We start from the raw sequence: 6,000 nt of genomic DNA, 5'->3' as shown, positions 1-6,000 counted from the left end.
CACTCACCGTTCACACAGTATTATACAACCCTTAAAAGGCCCTCTGGCCACCTGAAAGGGAGAGGGAGATCCAGTATCAGATACTACTGTATTTACAACAAAAGGACAGTGAAACCTCTCAAGTGTTTTTTTCCCCCCCATTTCTTTTTCACATATGTTCACTCATCGATAAGTATCGATGATGTCACAGTGATCTAATGAGAATTGGGGGAAGTATGTGTAAGAAACCAAGTTTATTATTAATGTCTTCTTGGCTCTGAATGAAACTGTCTGTGTATATTGACGAACAGGCCACATCCTCCCAACAGGAGAATAAGTTATGAAGCTCATTGACGATAAGGGCTTGTAGTGTTTATTTTACTCACATTAGCCTGTATTGTATTACATGATAGATAATTAGAAGATACCATTGTATTTGCTGTTTTAATTCTGGAATAAAATGACAATTACAGTGCTTTGTCTGCTCTTTGCTGACAAGGTAATTCTGTTACTGAGAAAACACACATCCTGAACATAAAATGAGTCCAACATACCCAACAAAACACACACTCACATACACACCACCTGCTGGTTGAGGCGCTAATGTTCTTTAAAAGGCTTAACGATAGGGATTAGTGTCCACTCATGCTCACGTTTGTGGGTGATGAGTCAAACGTTAGTGGGTCACAGTCACACACCTGGACCGCCTGCCACTACTGATGCAGATTAAAACAGGACTAGAGCAGAAGGCTGCTATCCTAGTTTGCCAGACCAGAAAGGACAAAAACACATTAAAAAAAACAAAAAAACATCTCAACTATAAAAGCTGGTTATTAGACAGTTAATGTTTAAGAAATAAGTGCTTCAGCCAGAGCTGCTTGTTTCTTCCTCCTCCTTCCCTGCCATCATATAAGAAATTATTCTAAAAATATAATAAACTCTGAGTGATGAACAGATCATAGTTAGGAGAGAGAAGGACAAGGAGCGGTTGAAGCCCGGGAACAGAGAAGTGGGGGAGGGCAACAAGTGGAAATAAGGGGCTTACAGTCATGGAGGAGGGGGAGTAGCAAAGATGAAGCAAAGCACTAAACAGGGCTGAGCAGTGACAGGTGAGTCTGTATGATATCATGATAAAGCAAAGGGGTGAGTGGGTTCAGATGATGGTTAAAAAAGGCAACGTCCATGATGATGGGGATGGTTAACAATTGCACATCTAATAAATGATTATATAATTAAGGATGGAGGTTTTACAGAAAAAATAATCATCCTCTAGAAAGTAATGCAAAATACATAAAACAGACTCAAAGCAACAGTTCTAGTGTTTTTGTTCTACCTCAGGCCATCAAGACCTATTCACGAGCTTTAATACACTTACTCATGGTTCTGTCTGTATATGGCACAGTAATGCATCACTGCTGATTATCATCACAGTGCTATCTATACCAGATCCCACATACATGCAACAGACAGATGGGCAGGGAGCATTTGCTTCCTCTGTGCTTCACAAAGCTCCTCTACATGTAGTAGATTTTATAAATCTAAAAAGTAGATATTGCTGACACTATAAGGCCAAATATACTTGAGATTTCATAAAAGGAAAATATAAACAAATGCAGCATTTTTTCCCCCAATCTGAGCACTCAGTGAGGGCAAAGGTAGAGTGCAGCTGGCCCAGAGAGAGGAGGACAGGTGGAGAATGTTGTGTTAAGATAACAGAACCAAACTGTGGTTGATATAATACAGGAATAAAGTGCTCCAGGTAAATACAGTATGGTGACAGAAAGGCAATGAACATCACGTGATACATGGAAAAAAAGGGGTAAGAGAAAACAATAATAAAACATCTGACACCTACCACGCAGCCAGTGGCAACAGCGTGAAAATCTGTAGTATCTTTCCACCTCCTCCAGAGAGATCCGTACATGACCCCCACCTTTCTCTGCTGGCCATAAACACACATCAAACGCTCCCTCACTCTCTTCCTCTTTGGCCTCTTCAGTTTGATCATCAGTCCCTCCATTTCTTATTATTTTTGTCTCTAAGTCCGCTTCCATCTCACCTTCCTCTTGAGTTTGACTCCCTCCATCGTCACCTGTGCTTCCCTCTTCTTGCTCCTTGCTATTTAGAGAATCTATATTTCCTGTAATCACGAACCAGTCCAACTCCTCTACGTCTGTGCATTCATCAGAACCTACACTCACCTGCCCTGCTAGACTCAGCTCTGAATCTGCTTCCATGCAAAACCCTGAGTCTAACTCAACCTTCACATCCTCCTCCATCAAGAGGCCTGAATCTGCCGTCTCCTCTCCTCCCATTCTGCTGCTCCAGGCCACTTCTTGTTCACTCCTCTTCTGCCAGACTTTTTCCATGCAGTTTTCGCAAACGTTATCACGGTTACAATTTCCCTCTCATTCTGACTCCACCTTTCCAAACTCAGCCTCTCACTCTCTGTCAGGCAACAGGTGCTCTACAGCCTGCAGGATGTCACTCAGTAACTGCGAGGACTTCCTATTGCAACCTCAGGTTACCATCCCTGTAGACAAAAGCTACAGTGTAGCACTCAGCCCCACCCTCCCTGCTTGCCCGACTACCCCTATCCCTCCCCTAAAGGACAATTACCTGAACCCTCCTGGCTCAATAGCAATCCATCTAACCTGCTGATGTATGACTCCGAGTCCAAGTCCTCTAAAAAGGGACCCAGAAAGTCCATAAATGCTTAAAGTTATGTTATGCTACAGTATATTGGGTGACAATGTTCAGGTACTGCAGGTACTGCAGCTCCCAGCGCTCATTTACCTAGGCCAACAAAGCCCGGGCTCCTCGTCTGCCTTATCTCAGGATATGTGGACCAAAAGTACAAAGCCTCCATTCTGACCAGCCCATTCAAACACTGCCTACATCCCCATTTAACCATTCACAGACAGTATCTATTCAAAGCCTCTATTCTTGTTTATACCATTCAAAAGACTCCATTCTTACAAACTTACTGAAAGACTTAATTCTAATGAGACCCCTCAAAGACTGACACTGTTTCTTAACAGAATGTGGCAATTTAGATTCCTTTTGAATGAGTTGTGTAAAAGATATATTTCAGTTGAAAAGAGCTAATAGACACCACTCTGTCTCCCGGTTCGGTCATTATCTACTAAAAGAAGTCCAGTGGTATGAAAAGGTTTGAGCAAGAGATGTTTGTGTTGCATGGGTAGGAAAGCTTGAATCCGTATGAGTGTGTGGGGGCACAGTGTTTAACATGTGTGTTTGCTCTATGACCGAGGTCATGCTTGAGGTTATCAGTGTCATAAACCTTGAGAGATAAAAACTTAAGCAATTAGGGTTGGAGATCTGCACAACTTAAAGTGAACAAGAACAAAGAGACAGACCGACAGATCAACTCGCAGCCTCAGTCTAATTTAGACACTGATTCACTGTGTTTTCACCAAAGGCTAGTGTGCGAGTACTGAAGCTGAAAGCAACTGGTGAACCAAATATAGACTTTTCTCCAATTCAGATATGTATCTATCAGCATGAAATGACAGAAAAAAGACATGGTTAACATACAAACCCAACCATCCAAACATCACTTATTGCAAGACATGACCTTTTTTTTCTTTTCTTTTTTAAATTTACGTTACTTTTTCTCCTCTAACAGGAAAACCAATGCGATCCCCCACTGGCTTCCCAGCTGTCAACACTGCCAAATGTGTTTAGTTTTAATCAGTCATCATAAATCCTAAGGTCAAGCCAGTTTTTGTTTATAAAGCCCTAAAAGCCAAGTTAGTCCCTTTGCAATCTGTAGGACATAGGATAACCTCCCTGCTTAGATTCTTAACTCAGTAAGGAAAAACACATACACAAACTTGAAGAGGATAGGAAACAGGAGGGATTCCTATTCGCAGACAGACAAGTGTTTGTAGGAGTCCAACTGGCCGACATGATAGGTTGTTGTCCGCTTTATACCTACCATATTCAAGTGTTGTCTATAGTATGTTTTATGATGTCCCTGATGAAGGCCACAAGCCAAAATGCGTCAGTCAAACAATACAGTCACAGGAGTGTTGACCTCTGCAGACCTACAATAGACTTCAGTGGCCAGTATAGGAGTAGTAGGATTGCCATATACAGTAGTCTAACAGTCCAAATTCACCAACATGGCATGGTATAAAGAATCCATTTGATGTTTACAAAAAAGAGACAAGATGATTCTTTGGAAATGACTAAGATCTTTTTCACTTGTTCTGAAGCACAGATCATTTTAAGAATCAGCAGTGGGTAGAATAACTTGCAGATGACCGTTTTCTGTGAGTAAAACACAAATATAAGCAAGCACATAAAAGCTACTCTGAAAAGACTTAACAAATAAAAACATATCCCTACTCTCACAGATTTTTGTTCAGTACCAGTGCTCGTGGCCTCAGTCTGTAAAACCAAACAACTGAAGAATAAACATGATTCCTCTCTTGTATGAATTCCCCTTATGGCTGATGACTTTAACAGAGCTTAAGGGAAAGGAAAGAAAAAAACTTTCCCCTGAAACCACACAGCAGACAAGAACAACATGCCGATATGCCTTACCATCCCAGTCTCTGCAGGAGTTCTTGCGGCTGGCAGGGCTGAAAGGGATGCCAGTACACATACCGATGTACATATGCAGAGACAGGCATACACTCAATCTATAACTGCCAGGCACAGAAATAGCTCAGGCAGTACAATGACAAATTTTCCAGGACAGTATAAACAGAAATATCTAAGGATGACCTCTATAAGGGATGAAGCTGCTTCACAAAAACAAAAATGACTTTGAAAAATAAGAAGCTATAGACATTTAATGAACATGCAAGGTTCTCATGTTGGCAGGCAATAGTTTACACATGCACATACAGACACAAAGTCAGCTTGTCCTCGATATAGAAAAAATATATAAGTAGCCTTCTCATACAGACGCACAAAAACAGCATCGATACGTCTCCTGACTCACATGGCTTAAGCGGAACCATCGGCATCCCACTATCCCACTGAGAAGCACTCCTCTTGGCTTTCCTCACCATGCTTTTTTCGCTGTGTGTCAGAAAGACCAGGGAGAGTCCGTTTCTATGCAGTGGCAAAACCAAGGTCTCCAAGTGGTAACAATCTGGTTGACAGGACACCAACTTGAAAACTCAGCAGCTTTAATCAGCAGATCCTACTCCTTTGCACCAGCTTCTCTGCTGGTAAGTTGCTGTGTGCAGCGATTTTTGCATTTGCTGAAGAATCTGTTACTGCTACGGAAAAATGTCAGGGCAGCTGTCGAGATCTGTGTTGGAAACTGAAGCGGCTGTTTAAGCTGCGCAGTCACGCACTCACACACGCACCCAGACACAAACTGTTATACACACAAAGAAAGACACAGAAACAGCTAAGTGGGGAGCAAGGGAAGCCCACAGGAAACACTGTGTGAAGCTCTGGGCATGTTGCCCTACAGAACTCTGGCTACAGCTTCAATCAGGAATATATTACGTACAGACACACACATACAGATGCATGCTCAGGCATGTAGACGCATAATCTCAGATGCAAGTTTCCAACGCTGGAAAGTTGCAAAAAGTGCACACACACACACCATACACTCTCCCTTCCTCTGTCGTTCTTACCGTCCCAGTCTCTCCAAGAGTTCTTGCGGCTGGAAGGGTTGAAAGGGAAAGGAGTGCCCAGTCCAGAGATGTCCAAGTTCTGGATCAGATGACTGAGCCGGTTCATGATCCGGTACGACGCCTCACCACCCTCCCGCAGAATCTCATGCAGAGACATGAGAGCGGCTGCTGGTCTCACACACTCAAACAAACTGTCATCCAGAGAGACCCCTCCTGCACCTGCAAAGCTCCGCTGCACACTCGAATAGACTCCAAAACGCAGCCCCCAAATGCAGGCATGGGAAGGATCCTTTCTAGTTGTAATGTGCCAGGGTCACTCAGGATCAAGCCGACATGCTCTCACACGCATCCTGTGAGGAGTTGTCTGTATTGGCTACATATCAGACAAGACCAG

The sequence above is a fragment of the Seriola dumerili genome, unplaced genomic scaffold (assembly GCF_002260705.1).
Source record: "Seriola dumerili isolate Sdu_G_001 unplaced genomic scaffold, Sdu_1.0 BDQW01000052.1, whole genome shotgun sequence".
Taxonomy (NCBI): Eukaryota; Metazoa; Chordata; class Actinopteri; order Carangiformes; family Carangidae; genus Seriola; species Seriola dumerili.
Note: the sequence above shows the minus strand (reverse complement) of the source record.